Genomic DNA, 15442 nt, shown 5'->3' with positions numbered 1-15442 from the left:
GGGCAACTATTGAGAGAGAATGTTTTGCCATTGTGTGGGCTTTGAAGAAGTTTAGACCATGCTTGTATGGATCTACTTTCATCATTCAAACAGACCACCAACCCTTGAGATGGTTAATGCAAATGAAAGGAGAAAACCCAAAACTGCTAAGATGGTCAATCTGCCTCCAAGGGTTTGATTTTACCATTGAGCACAGGTCAGGATGTCACCACCAAAATGCTGATGGTCCCTCTAGGATGTTTATAACCGACTAGAGGTAAGAGACTCATCCAGGAGTGGATTAGATCCTCCTCTTCCTTAGTCTGGGGGTGGGGGAGCCGAGTGTTAGGGAGAATTCTCATTAAATTGCTAATTTCCCTTACCTATAGAGTCCCCCAGCAGCATTGCTGGATTTGAAGGGTTAGTTTCTTTTTATCTGCTAAGAGTGAGACTCTTTTTCCCACTCTTAGGCATTTTTGCTATGTGTGTTCTAGGCTATTTTTGTGTTTAATGCCTATGAGATTTTCTCTCGCCCATAGGAACCATCTTTATTCACATGTGTTACACAGCACCCTCAGTGCAGTGACACAGGGGTGTCGTAGTGACCCCCAAACATAGACTCCATACTCTGGGACTGACTACTGTCTCCCAGGGCATGTAAAGCCCCATTGACTTTACTAGTCAATTTTTATGAACTTAACCAGAACAACCCATCTTACTAGGGAGGTGCAGGAAGGGGTTAATAGTTTTTCCCCTATGTTCATTTTCGAGGGGGTACCCTAAAGTCCCTCTCTCTAAAGTTTCTGGCTGGTGGCAGTGGTTACTACCATAAATATTCAATCGCAAATATTTCTCTATGGGATTTTACCATTGTTCGAGGCTACCACTTTTTTTGACAGCCTCTAACATACCGCCGGTGCATTTTAATATTAACTTTGCTCCGGTAGGTTTTATTTGCCAGAACTTTAATATAACTTCTTTCTCGTGTCTTTCTCTACAATCCTAACCCAGGACGGGGATCCTTTGTTTGTCCGTTTGGTGGGCTTCTGCCCAGAAGCCCTCCTTCCGGCGCCACTGAGTCTGGGGTGGGTCTGTTGTGTGGGAGGGGCAGTAGGACCCCTGGACAGGGTTGCCTCCGCAACGCATGTCGCACTCTATCCTGATAGGCTGGAGGGTCTCCCGCCAAGATGACCACTCCACTGTGTGAATGACAGCTAGGCTGTATGAATGGGGATCTTTTTGCATAAAAGCAGGGTCCTGAGGACTGGAAGAGCAAGACGTCGCCACTGGAACTAAGAAGCTGAAGAGGATAGAAGCCAAAGACGTCTGCAATGACTGAACCACCGGTGAAGCCCTGCTGCAGTGTCTCACCACTTTTCTCCACACAACGAGAGGAGATCTTCATCTGAAAGAGCCTTCTTCCCTTGTGCTGGTGGGGCCAACCAGTTTGCCAATCGCCTTCCCGAACCTGCCCTGGTCGAATCGAGACCGGATAGCCAGGCAGCTATTAACCCGGACCGCGATTAAAAGGAGCGTACCTTTTAAACTTCGTTTGGCAGCACCTCGGCTGGTTTCATCCCTGGGTAGTGCAGTACCTCGAACCTTCCTCCACGACGAGAGCCTCTCTTCCTCTGCTGGATCCCTCGGACTGCAGGAACAACCAGGAACAACCGTTACTGCAGGAGCCACTTCTTCACTTTAAAGGTACATTGTTCCGCCAGGCCGCCCTTTCTTTGCGGTAGCACTAAAGGTGTTTTAAATCCTTTATCTACCTGTTGGGTTGGCCGCCCCCATCTCTTAACATTGTCTGTTGACCTCTGCATCCACTTTTTCAATATCGTTAACCAAAGACTTGACTGCAGCTACAAGAACATTTTGCTCCTGTACCACTGACTGTGGCACAGGCCTACTGACTCTGGCTACATTTGTTAAATCTGCCTCCTCGAAATGTATTCTCCATTCGAACTGTTTGGTGCACCCCTTTCTTATAACTACCCTTTCCTTCCCACTGTTTAATCTTGTGAAATGCCATTTTGCTCAGTTTTCATTTAAGTAATGCTTATCCTGATGCACTGTCTTGCTTTAACTAGGTCACAGGCTAATGGGAAGTGTTACTAGGGTGTATAAGAAGCTATTTCTGAATAACTTTTCCCTCCCTTGTGAGAAATTGTTAGAATATCCCTTGTGTGTAGTTTTCACTGTGCCATTTTGCTCAGTTTTCACTCTGGTTCACTTGGTCTACAATTTATATAGGGAGTGTGTATATGTTTCCTTTGACTTAATTTAACTTGCTTGATACTTGTGATAACTGTGTTTTCTTAGAGGTGTGTAAAATAAATATATAACTACTTTTTTAATACAGAGCTCTTGTCAGTGTTTCCTTGTACCACAGTACTGAAGGCCTATTGTGTAAACCCTGAATACTGCTCATCTCCCTCTTGCGATATGTCTGACTGCTCAGCCACAGCTACCAACTAAATCTTTGTGGTAGGGACTGGATTTATTGCTCTCACCTGTAGTCCTAATCTTGTGTAGTGCATAAATTAACTTTGGGTTTCACCCTAAGTTAACAGGGCGATCTAGACGTGGACCCTTTTCTCACTGTTCTTAGAGACACAGCTTCACCTCACTGATGATGCCCAACAAGGCTGAAACACATGTATGGGGTTGCTGTTGGTACTCTTGTTCAGAGGAGAATTGCCTAGTATTTCGGTGCTGGACTGCCCCATGGCAGGACGAAGACTGATATGCAGGCAAATGTCTTCTCTGTGAAAGGGACAGTGAGCTAAAGACTTGGTAGAGTCTATCCCAGGGGTTATTCACCCAAGAACAGGTCATTGGGCTGTGTGCGTGCTGGTAGAGAGATTCCCTGACCCACCCCCCCTGTTTTGATTATCTAGTATCTGGGTTTTAAATTCCTCCCATTCAGCCCTGGACGTCAGCCATGCCGCCGACTTACCGCATTCACTAGAAAGAATCAGACTTGCCCTTGTGTCGGTAGCGTTGTTTCTTATTTTGCAAGGAGGAAGAGGACAAATGGCTTTGGGAATGGGATCTCTTTTTTGTTTTTTTCTGATGCCTCTCTCCCTTTTCTGGAATAGGCCCCTCCGTTTCAGCTTCCGATGACCGAACACTTGACCATGCCAGGGATTTAGAGTAAGGGCGGCCTACCGAGAACGTCGCCACCCATTCCCAGAGGGACTTCAGATTCATTGTGCTACATGAAGTACAGCCCTCAGTGCTGTGACCGGTGCCGAAGCAGCACATGCAGATCTGTCACATACATTTTCAAGCTACAATACCTGAAACGGTTGAATCCGGAGACTCAGGGCGCGGACATGGTTGAACTCTCGTCAAGCAAAAACGACAAAAACGTACAGTGAAATCTTAGTTATCAAGTAGTGTTTCTCTCGAGCAGCGTGCTGAGCACACAGAAAAAAGGAACTAAGGTACAGGGCGTAGTGACGCAGTATATGTATGACAACCAACGTCACGTCTGGAGTCTACGACCGAGGCATCGAGTCGAGACGGATCGACGGGCGAGTCGAGGTACACTACGCCCCCTGTCAAAAAGATTTCCGAGCAGCTGGAGATGGAATGGATATCTAACTGATGAGGAATCTGCGGGAGAAAGGCAATCCATTGAAATGTAAGCTACTTCATGAGACTGAAACATTAAAGGAAGCAAAGTATCTTACATCTGATTCTATGCCATGTACTGAGAGGATGATGACCAAGATCCCAAGGATCTCTAGGGAGAAGCAGAGTGGTGCTCTAGCTTTTCAAGGAATGTGATTGGCCTAAAGCAACTCCCTTTTTCAAAGCGGGAGTTTAAACATCCCACAGCTGAGATGCAAGTGGAGAGCTATCCTCAAGGAGGAATCTGGCGAGCAGTACAGCTGTGAAAGGGACACGACTCAGCAGGAGGGAAGCCGAGAGCAGAGGACGAGAAGCTGAGCTGGGTCCAAGAAGCAAGGACTGCTTGCGCTGTTGCTGTGTGAAACCTCTGGGCATCCAGAGCACCGGGGAAGCGTCCATGAGAGGATGCACCGCCGGGGAAAAGCAGATGCCAGGAGAGCTGGTATTGCGTCTAAGTCAGAGCTAATCTTGTCTTTTGCATCTGTTGACGTGTAACACCTCTTTTCCCCCTCTATATTCAGAGGAATTAAATGCGTGCATTTGGAGCATCCATATTTCTATGTCCTAGAGGGTCATGTATATTTTCACTATTGTTTGTGTAGCAACTCTGGGTGCGATCAGGACTATGTTAATGTATTGTTGCTATGTTTCTAGGGATCCCCTCTGTTTCCCCCATTCTTAGAGTACATGCACAGTGTCTAATACTTGATAGTGTGCTTGCAAGTTAGTGGTGGGGTTGGATTGTGTCTTCATTGACCAGTGATTTCTTTTTATACATACACTAGTGCCATCTTGTGATGTGTACCCTAAATGCTTATAGACTGCATATGTGTTATTGATTCGTCCCTCGAGCTAAGTCGGACTGTTCTGCCACTGCTACCCCTTCTAAAGTGATTTGGCTGCTCTTATAATTGGAATTTCTGACATTAGGTTAGAAGGGTACACATCCCTCACCAGAGGGATGTTTTAAATCTCTCTAACAGTAGCAAATGGAAAAGGGCAATTACTACCCAGAAATAGGGGTACGACGTTCATTCATCACCAGATTATTTTTCGATTTGTTTTTTTGCCAACATAACTTGTATTTTCAAAAAAACGCCTAAAAAAATATGGAGGCCAGGGGTAAGGGTATGTGAGGGTATATAAGGGTTAAGGGGGGTTGGGAATAGACTTAACTATAGGGAAGGGGAGGGCTTGGGGGAAATCCACCAAAAAACATTTTTCGATGAGTTTTTTCAAAAAAGGTAATTTGCCAAAACCTCATCGAAAAATAATCTGGTGATGAAGGGACATAGAACCGAAATAGGGCAAGTAAGGACTAAGAAATCAGACACGTTATTGAGTGATCACTTCAATCAAGGGGAGTATAAAACAGGCTACTGAACAGACGACAAAGAGAGAAGAAAAGGAGCCTGGAAGGAGTTTATTGAGAACCTGTATCTCGGACACTGGGAGGTACTAGATTTAGGCAGAGGGCCAAGAGACTGCTGATAGCTATACCTCAGACACTGGCAAATACCATAACAAGAAGGAGAGCTAAGACCCTGCCGGGGGTGATATTTCTGACACTGGCCGAGACCAGAACATGAGAGAGAGCAGTACGTTTGCTGGGAGCTATAGCTCAGAAATTGCAGATGCCAGCCCAGCAGAGAGAGCAGAACACTTGCTGAGAAGTATACTCACACTCAGGAGGAGATCAAGACCAGAGGAGAAACTGGAATACCTCTGTGTAATCTCAGGCCTCAGTGGAAACCAGCTTAAAGATGAGCTTTGAGAGTATGACCCATTCTCATAGGCGACAATATAAACTCGCTACGAAATGGGGAAGAAATACTTGTTGCTAGGATGCCCTATAGCCATGGATTTGGTAATAATGTTATTTTGTTCTGCTTTTTAGCCTCATTCTTTGATATGCCCAGTGTTGGGAAAGATTTTCTTTTTGCTACCTTCCCTCCATAGACATCTATGGACCCCAGCTTTTTTTCATTTTTATTTTCAAGCTCTGTTTATTAGTGGTCACATAGAGATACACAGCACCTTTCCACACTGCACCATATATATTCAGAAAATATACACATCATGGTCATTATATTTACATAGAATTACTCTGGTTCGTCATCATCAGAGGACATATTACATAGGTAAGTTCTGAATGGGCCCCATATACCTTTGGGTTTGCAGGTTGGGGGTCGGGTCGGTACATACTGTTCTTCCGTTTCATTTACATACGTTAGTTCACGAAGAAATTGGTTCATACTGGGCGGGCCCGCATTTTTCCATTTCAGTAGGATACATTTTTTGGCAACCGCACATGCAACATTAAACAATCTTCTAGTTTTCTCAGAACATTTGCCTATGTCCCCAAATAAATATTTTTGGGGCTTCAGGTCCGGGGGGATCTGTGTAATTTCTTCCAACATCTCAGCCACATCTTTCCAAAAGCCCGCCACCACCCGACATTCCCAATACATATGCAAGTCTCCTGCCTGTGGCATATTACATTTGGGGCATACGTCCGAAACCTCTGGGGTAAATTTCTCTATTTTAATTGGCGTATAATGTAGTCTGTTCAGTATTTTGAATTGGATTAACCGCCGGCCAACGTTCAGGGAGACCTTCTATGTCAATGAGCAATATCTAGTCCATTTCTCATCTTCAATGTGTACCCGTAAATCCCTCTCCCAGTTTTCTTTTATTTGGTTAATTGTGGGGGTTTGGGCCTGTACCACCGCGTACAGTCTAGAAATTCCCAGGCCTCCCGCAGCGGTCACCAGCTGTACACATGGGTGTGGCTGGGGCTCATCTGGGAATAGCTGCCATTTTTTCTGAAATGCTGACCGCATGCAGTAATATTGAAGTGTCCTGAGTGGCCCACCTCCCAGCGCTCTCAACAGTTCCTCTAGGGACGCAAATTTGCCATTTATGAACATATCTCCAATTTTCATTTCCATATTAGGGTCCCATGATTCCTGTATTGTGCTGTCATGTGTGGGGGGTATGCCCGGGTAATTCTAAAGAGGTATCTCTGGGTTGAAGGGTGCTTCCAACTTCAATCTTCTATATATAGCCTCCATGCTTTAACCGTACAACTGACTGGGTTGTTTCGCACATGTCCTTGTATTGTGTATCAAAAATGACTAATTGTATATTTGTGGGGTGTGTGGTGTATTCTTCTATTAATGCATGGGGTGTCTCTTGTGTGGTATCATACCAATATGTTGCAAATTGTGCTTGAGCAACATACTAATAGAGCTCAAAATCGGGAGCTGCTATACCGCCAGTGGAGAATGATTCAGTCATCTTTTCCCAGCTTATCCTGGCAGTTTTCCCATTCCAAAGGAACGTCACCACTATGGATCGGAGCTTGGCGAATAAAGCTCTGCCCGGCCATATGGGAATGTTAACAAACAGAAAAAGCAGCTTGGGCAGAATTATAATTTTAAGGAAAGCCTCCCTGCCATACAGTGATATCGGCAAACGTCCCCACATCTGAATCTTTGTAGTAATGGTCTGCAGTGTGGCCTCATAATTGTCCAAGTATAATGTGTTCCTATCCCGTAGAAACAAGGATCCCAAGGTACCTGATGTGCTGATCCGACCATTTAAGTCCGTGTAGCATGTCAGGGCATTTGGTGGCCGGTGTGAGTGGGAATATTTCCGACTTGGCTCTGTTCACTGTGTACCCTGAGTAAGTTGCAAAGTCTTGTATTTGCGCAATTATGGGTGCTATATTTGTCTCAGGTTCACGGATATATAATAACGTGTTGTCGGCGTACAGTGAGATTAATTGGATGGACCCCTTTATATTTATACCTTTGTCAGCATGCCTCAGTCTCACCGCAGCTGCCATCGGCTCCATAGTCAGTGCAAATAGCAGGGGCGAGAACGGACACCCCTGTCTGGTGCCCCTGCCCAGCAAGAACAGTTCAGAGATGGACCTATTGGTCAGCACACGAGCCCCTGGTTCAGTGTATAACAGTTTTACATATCTAATGAAGTTAGGACCCATCCCGAATGTCTCTAGTACCATAAGGAGGTAGACCCAGGAAACCGAATCAAAGGCATTCTCAGCGTCCAAGGATATGGCAGCTGCGCTCCTCTTTGGGTCTATTTGTGCCATTAGGCCAAAGAGCCTACGGAGATTCAGGGCTGTGGACCTAGCAGGGATTAACCCATTTTGATCGGGGTGGACCAGTCCGGGAACCGCTGGTAAGAGTCTATTGGCCACTACTTTTGCAAATATTTTAGCATCTGTGTTTATAAGTGACCGGGCCTGTAGGAAGATACATCCTGTGGAGGTCGCCGCGGCTTGGGAAGCACTGTGATCACTGCCTCTCTCATGGATGGGGGTAGTATATTGCATTCGAGGGATTCCTTCCACATCTGCAGGAGCATCGGGACAAGCTCTTCCCGGAACTCTTTATAAAATTCTGCCCCTATCCCATCTGACCCTGGTGCCTTACCTGATGACAATGTTTTGATAATTTCTGTAAACTTTTTTGCTGATATCGGCTGATCCAACGCTAGGCGATCTACCTCTGGGAGTTTGGGAAGGTTGAGAGCCGCAAGATAATTTTTAATGGCTACGGGCGATTTTTTATCTTGGTTAGAGTATAGATTTGTATAAAATTTGACACATTCTTTATTTATCTCCTCCTCCCTTAAGAGTACCCTGTGGTGTTTGTATACTAGTTATGTGGTTAGGTTATCATACTTGAGAAGATTAGAGCGTGTCCTGCCAGCCTTGTTACCCTCTCCGTACCTACGTGCACGCATGGGGGCCGCCACGTAGCGTACTTCTCTAGCGGCCAGTTTATCAAATTCCTGCAAGTGTGTGTGTATGTCCGCTAATAATTCCCTATTCTGTGTTCGGGTATGGTTTTCCTCAGCCAATTTACTTTCAATGTCTGTTAGTTCAGCACGTACGCTCTTTAGCATACCTACGGACTTAGACAGCAGCACTCCCCTGATCCATACCTTAAAAGATTCCCACTCAGTGGAGTATTTGCCCACCGTCCCCACATTATTGGGGAAAAATTCTGCTATCTCAACATGTAGTGTTTCCACCACCCCAGGGTCCCCCAACATTCTATTCGGCATTCTCCATCTTTTAGCGGGACGGGGGTATCCTGGATCTTCAATTCTAACATCACTGGGGAGTGGTCCGAGAACGTGCGGGGCAAGATTTCACATTTCTGCAGCGTAGTGGACATGACCGATGCAACAAACCAGTAATCAATCCTGGACTCGGAGTCATGAACCGAAGAATAATATGTATATCTCCTGTTCCTAGGGTGTATTTCACGCCAGGCGTTCACCATTGATAACTGTGAAAGAATGTTGCTCAGGGTAAGGGCTGTTTTGCTAGGGGCTCTAATGACCTTGGAAGATCTATCCAGCACAGGGTTCAGCGCCACATTAAAGTATCCTCCCCATATCACATTAGACAAACCGTAGGCAGTGATCATCTGGTATACATTCCCATAGAACGCTGGGTCGTCTATATTGGGCCCATATGTATTAACCAAAAGCAGTTGTCGTCCAGCGACCCTGCCACATACAACCACATATCTTCCCTGCTGATCCACCTTATGGCCTTCCAGCCCGAATCCCAAGCTTGGGTGGATAAGAGTAAATACCCCTCTGGCCTGAGTAGAATAGTCAGTGTAAAAACGTTGGCTCCCCCATTTGGGCATCAAATGCATGTTACTGCTTCCCATTGTGTGTGTCTCTTGGAGCATCAGGACCTGAGGGCCGTGTCTAGCAATATAAGCAATATAATTAGCTTTTTTTTTTTTTACTTTCAACTGGTTATTCAGTCCTCTTACATTCCATGTAAGCAGTTTTATTCTCATCCCATCACCAGTGTTTTGTAGTAACACATTTTTCCAAAGTCATGACCATTAAAGTTATGCCATCAGTACCAGCCAATGGGCGCCATTCTCAATGCGACCACATTTTTAACATTAAACAAACTATTAACCACAGTCAAACTATAACCTAGGTCACACCTCTCCCGGTGACCAGAACTACTCCCCTCAGTGAGATTGTTTCCACCACAAATCGTCCAACTCCCACATCCTCCCCCCACCCACACACCCTCATCATCACCCCCAACTTGACGATGTGCCCAAAATAACTCTTGGAACATTCCAGGGGTAGCTGTTTTGCTTTACATGACCACCCAACCGCCTCTGCAACTTCGATAACCATATAGAGTGGAACCGCCTTGATCATCAAATCGTTCGGAATGTAGCCCTGACGGTGTGGTAGTGTAGAAAGTGTTTTGACTATGGGTGTACCTTAATCCTCCGGTCTGGGTCTGTTGTTCTGTGCCGGTCTCCTATCTGGGTGGAAGGGGTATAGAAGCCTCAATATATTGTGTGGCCTCAGCTGAGCACTCGAAAAAATGCGCCCTTCCCGCATGTTGAATCCTCATCTTGGCAGGGAACATTAGGGCGTATGGTATTTGACGTTCTCTTAGGAGTCTTTTGACCGGTTAGTAGGATCCTCTACTTGCTTGAACCCTGGCCGAAAAAAGTCTGGATATATATGTATCCGGTTTCCTTCATGTTGGAGTGTTCCAGCCACCCTAGCCATTCGCAGGATTAAGTCTCTGTCTCTATAATTAAGGAGTCTCGCAATTATTGTACGAGGTGGTGCACCTGGCTTGGGGGCCGGAGCCAGTGTGCGGTGCGCCCTCTCCACCAAGAAATGCTCGGAGAATGCTTCCTGGCCGAATAACGATTTAAGGAGCAGTTCAAGTTGTTTTACCATTTGGCCTTTTCTGAATGTTTCCGCCACGCCCACCACTCGGATGTAGTTGCGTCTTGATCTGGATTCAAGATCTCACATTTATTCTGCATTTTGGACATAGCCTCTTTGAGCTGGGTGATATCACGGCTATGGTGTGCAATCGTATCCTCGTTGGTGCTTATTCTGTGTTCTGTTTCCGCACTCTCTTTTTCAACCCTGGCCTTTACGGAGCCAATGGTGGACACTATGTCATCCAGCTTCATGTTGACTGCCCAGAATCCATTTTGTACGATTGTCGTTAGTCTATCCACTTTATCACCATGCTCCGAATTCGGAGCTTCATTGTCATTGATGGGCATATCTGTAGTGGTGGTTTGTGTTTGGCTATCAGTGTATACGTCCACTGGGCCTTTTTTCTTATTGCTGGGGGGTCTTGCCCCCTTTCCCTGTTTTTTGGGGTTCGCCCATGCTGCTGCCCTGTAATTCGCTGTTGCTATATTTCTCTTTTCCTGGTCGTAGCCCATGTTTTCCTCTTCTGGGTTTATTGCAGTATTCCGCCGTGGTATTTGGAACCCGGTTTTTATGGCTGAAGGCTCACTAATTTCTGATGGACTGTATTCTCCCACGTATTAATTTGTCAGTACATAGAAGTATGACCCTGAGGGTCCTCCAAGAATTTCCAGTGCCTGGGGTCAGCCAATCAACCAGGGTGGGATGCCTGTTTGTGCGACCTCGGATCGCTGTGCCCTTAGGTGTTATGTTGTTCGGGTATCACCAAATGTTCAGTCAATGGAGGATAGGTTGGGTGGGCGAGGGGCCGCGAGTATCCTGCGGGGCAGGCCGGTGCGGCCCGTTCTACAGTGGCGGTTTAGATGGTGGGGACCGCGTCGGCTATTGCTGGCCACACAGCGTTAAAGTATCACCCACTGCCCCTCCGCCGTATCTCTGACCTCACAGTTCAATTTCTGGTGGGGTATGCAGCAGTACTCCCAGCCGTAGCCGTATAGCCAGTTTATTGGGTGGCCTCCTGGTTCAGCGTGTTCCCCAGCCCCCCTCCTCCTCTAGTCCACCACACGCACCTCTTTCTTTTGGGATGTGTAGGCCGGCCGTGGGTCACAGGCAGAGCCTTATATGCAGGTTCACCGCCAGCTCAATCCCTGCGGCAATGTGCTCATGTATTTGATATTCCGGGCCGTCAGCTTCGCAGAGTGGTCAGCAGGGTCCAATATTTATTTCGAAGGATGTCTGCATCTATATAAGTCCCCCCATGCCGTTGTTGACAATCGAGGATGGCGGCAGGCACGGTCCGCCGCTGTCTCAGGGCAGGTCAGGCCCATACCCCCGCTAGGATTCCTACGAGCGTTAGCCCGTACAAGACCGGATGTTTGGACGCGGGTGAGGGCCCCTCCCGTCGGGCTTTTTCCCCCGACCGCCGTGTCGCAGATCTCCTTACTTGGTGTATAGCGAAGTGTGTTTCCGCTCAGCCCGGTCCTCGTATGTCCCCCTGCTGAATTGCTGTTTCGCCGCTCCCTGACGGGGCGTCGCAGGATGTGGGGTGTCCCTAGGGCTCTGCGGCAGTCGCACAATGAAGGTGCTGGCGCCGTCTCCTCTTCCCAGCCGCCTCGGGTTTCGGATCTCTATCTCCAACCACAGGGCGCGGGCCGCATTCACAGGCCCCGCCTCGTCCTGGCCCAGAGCTAGATTAAGTCCGCGGCCTCTCGTTACCTCCTCACTGAGACCTCAGGCGGATCGCGCCCGCAGTAGGGGCCGACCAAACTGCAAATTGTCATAACTTCGGCGCCTTTCACTGCAGCCCACCAGGATTTTCAGGCACCAAGGACAGGTACTTAGTCCATCTATACCGCAGTTTGTAAGACATACGGCGGCTCCAACAAGGATTTATAGTTGCAGGATTTCAGACTGGAGTGCGAGCTCACAGATCAGGCGGCCATCTTTGCTGTGCGCAACAGCCCCCCCAACCCCAGCTTTTTTTCTGTTGTTTTGAACCTGTCCTGACTTTTGAAGCTAAGTAAACCGTTTCTGCTTTACTTCTCTTGCTTAATTCATGTGATTTGGGGGCACCAATCAGTCCTTATGTCCAATAGTGCAGGGGGCCACGGTCCTCCATTTCGAAATTCCTTGTTTGTTTCCCTCTGCACAGACCACCTTACTGTGAGGTCTGGTAGGTTTAGTTTGTGCCCCCCATCCCTATTGTTTCAGAAACTTTATGGTTACTTGCATGGTGTCTAGGACCGTCCGGTGGCATCGGATCATTATTTTCTATTGTGTTTTTTAACTCTCTGGTGTGCAACTTTGTATTTTACAGCAGAATGTCTTTTAGAGTACCATACATTCTAAACTGGCTGTGCCACGAGATTTCACCTGGTCTTTTGGCTATTTTGTCTTTTAGCCTTCTTCTTGCCCTCTCAGGGCATATACCATATATATTAGGCCCTTTCCTGGCCAAAACCTTGGCTTTCCTCAGCACAGCGGCGCTATGCATTTGTGTGGGCTGAGACTGTCTGGTCCCAGTCCACATCCTGGTTAGAGTGCTGACGATATGTGGTGGCCGGAGACTGTCCATGATAGAACAGCTCTTGGAAGTTTCAATGGTGCAGATCTTTACAATTCGTGGGTTCGAGGGTGACTTCTACAGCCATTCTTCAGATCCTCATAGGAACCAAGATCCCTTTGAAGAGAAGCACCCTACTGAGGACTCACGGATGGTTGTTGCAGCCAACCTGCATTGCCTTCAGCAATCGTCCGGGCAAAGCCCTGCTCCTTTGTCTGATCTCCTGAAGGCCTTCATCGATGCGTCAAACACAGGACTGGTCAGAACAACCAGTCTCGACCCCTGCAAGAGGACAAGCCCTTGGAAGCCTTCAGAAGTGCACCAGTACCACCCTGTGGACTGACCAGCTCCCTCCTGTGCCACCTTGCGGCATCAATCGCTATCAGAGTTCAGACCTGGGACTCTGCTGACCCTCGATTAGAAAGACAAAAGGCCTTCTCCTGAAGTTACAGCTCTCCAGTAAGAAGAAGGGTCTTGCAGGACTAACCTCTTTGTCTCCGCCAGAAGTGTCGTCTTCCGCCGCTTGATCGCAGAGGCCATCGCGGACTCCTGTCTGCATCATGTCCAGAAGATCCTCTAAGGTCATAAGCATCATGGTGGTCCTTTTTTCTTCATGCCAGGGTTGTCGCGCAGCCCAGTGCCAGTGCCCATTTTTCCAGATCGTGGAACTGCAGACTAGCCAGACCTAAATCCTGATGTCATAAGTGTCCTCTTCACCATTGACCCCCTGAACTCCCTCCAACAGAACCAAGACACGTAGCAAGGGAGCCCAGTGGATTCAGAAGCATTAGAAGTGGTTTCTGGCAGAAACAGAGCAAAGGGGGTGATTTAACATACTGTTTTCTACCCCCCTACCTTCATAGGGCTTATCAGGCACAAAGTCCTAACAATACATCTTCACTTGAGACACTTAAACCTATTTGTTGGCTTAGCCAACACTTATTCAGCCTTCTTAAAAGACTCATAGCTCCCTGCAAAGGGTTCACTTTGGGATTTGTGACTCTTAGTGCACTAGGCCCCATGTTGTTGAGCAAGGGAAAGACTTTATAGGGATAGGGTCTTCTTTTTTATAAGGCTGTGTATTGAATTTTGCTACTCTTTGAATTACTTAACTGTACTCTTAACTGGTTTTATATTTTCTTCACTTGCTTTACTACACGAAAGTGTTCTATCAAAGGGATCTAACTGTGTGAAAAATTAAGTATTGGTGCTCCTTAGCAAGAGCACCCCAAGGTGGATGTACACATGTTGATAGTGTATGTTTAGTAGTTTACTTACCTGTGATTTTAATTTATAGAGTTTGTGGAAGGCCTAAACATTTTATAAATTCTGCCGAACTTGAATTATTAAGAGTGCTCCCTGCGTGCTTAACTAAACCATTCACTACCTTTACACTGTCCTAGATCTAAAACGTACTGCTCTGTCACGTTACCTTGATAGAGTTTGGCTTGTCATTAGTGTTGTTTCATTTTCTCCAGAATAGCATGCCCTCTAAGAATCTATCGATAAGGTTGATTCTGAAAATCCATTTTAACACCCAGTGTATCATTTTGTATCCCCTGGCATCATGAACATGTGGTTAACAGTTACTGTGCTGCAGGTCTGGCATATATAATGAGAACCATCACACAATGTTTTTACAGTGGCAGTACTGGCACATATTTGAGGAGAGGTATCATAAAAATGTTGTAAAATACTCCTGTGTACTGCGTTACCTGGCATCTATCTCTTGGATTTTGTTTTAAAATGTCACCTTACAGACCAGATTGTAAATTGCATGGCTCTTTACCCAACTGCAATACTCATAAATTGTGCTATTAAATGCACCATTTCAATACTTTATTTTCAGAGTGTTTTATGAGGTAAACCCCTTCAGAATGCAATACCTTAAATTGGTCTGGGCACCTTTGCTATGTTTGAGTCACATAAGCTAATTTAAGGGAAATAGTATTAGACATCCAGTTAAAGAAAACTGGTTGTCCCAGGTGTGGCATAGTAGGAATTGCACACAGTGGAAATTAATTGTACTTTTTTTTTAGACATAATTCAAATTAAATGCATACCTTATTGGACAAATGAAACTAAACACAGATGATTAAAGGTTTTGAAAAACAGTTATTAATGCTGGTTTTATGTATATGCAATATTTGCTTATTGCTTGTGCGTGTACAGGGGAAGGAAGTATGCATAATACCCTCTTAATCACCCGAGCTCCTAACTGATTGCATAACTGTCCCCCTTTGTTCAGCACTGATCCTGGCACTGTTTTATTTAGCATGTTCTCAGAGGAGAATATCCATTGGTTCTTGCAGAATTGTGATAGATCTGCTTCTGGTAGGGTGTTCCTATACATTAGTTGTCGAGGGGTGCCTTAACAGCTGTTGTGTAGCTCTCGAGAGGGACTAAGTGATGTTTCACAATTAAGTGCAAAAAAATTATTAACTTTTCGGTGGAGGTTATAGTAAAGCATTTATTTCTGTAGCTATTGAGTTCTAC

General features: G+C 46.3%; 1 protein-coding gene across 4 annotated transcripts in view; it reads right to left on the bottom strand.

Moving 5' to 3' along the window:
• Positions 1 to 15442, bottom strand: part of MTOR (mechanistic target of rapamycin kinase) — a 2476747-nt gene that overhangs the window by 271611 nt on the left and 2189694 nt on the right. The window lies entirely within an intron of this gene.

The sequence above is a fragment of the Ambystoma mexicanum genome, chromosome 8, assembly GCF_040938575.1.
Source record: "Ambystoma mexicanum isolate Mex_15411 chromosome 8, UKY_AmexF1_1, whole genome shotgun sequence".
Classification (NCBI taxonomy): Eukaryota; Metazoa; Chordata; class Amphibia; order Caudata; family Ambystomatidae; genus Ambystoma; species Ambystoma mexicanum.
The sequence above is the reverse complement of the archived record's forward strand: the minus strand, read 5'-3'. Positions and strand labels throughout refer to the sequence as shown.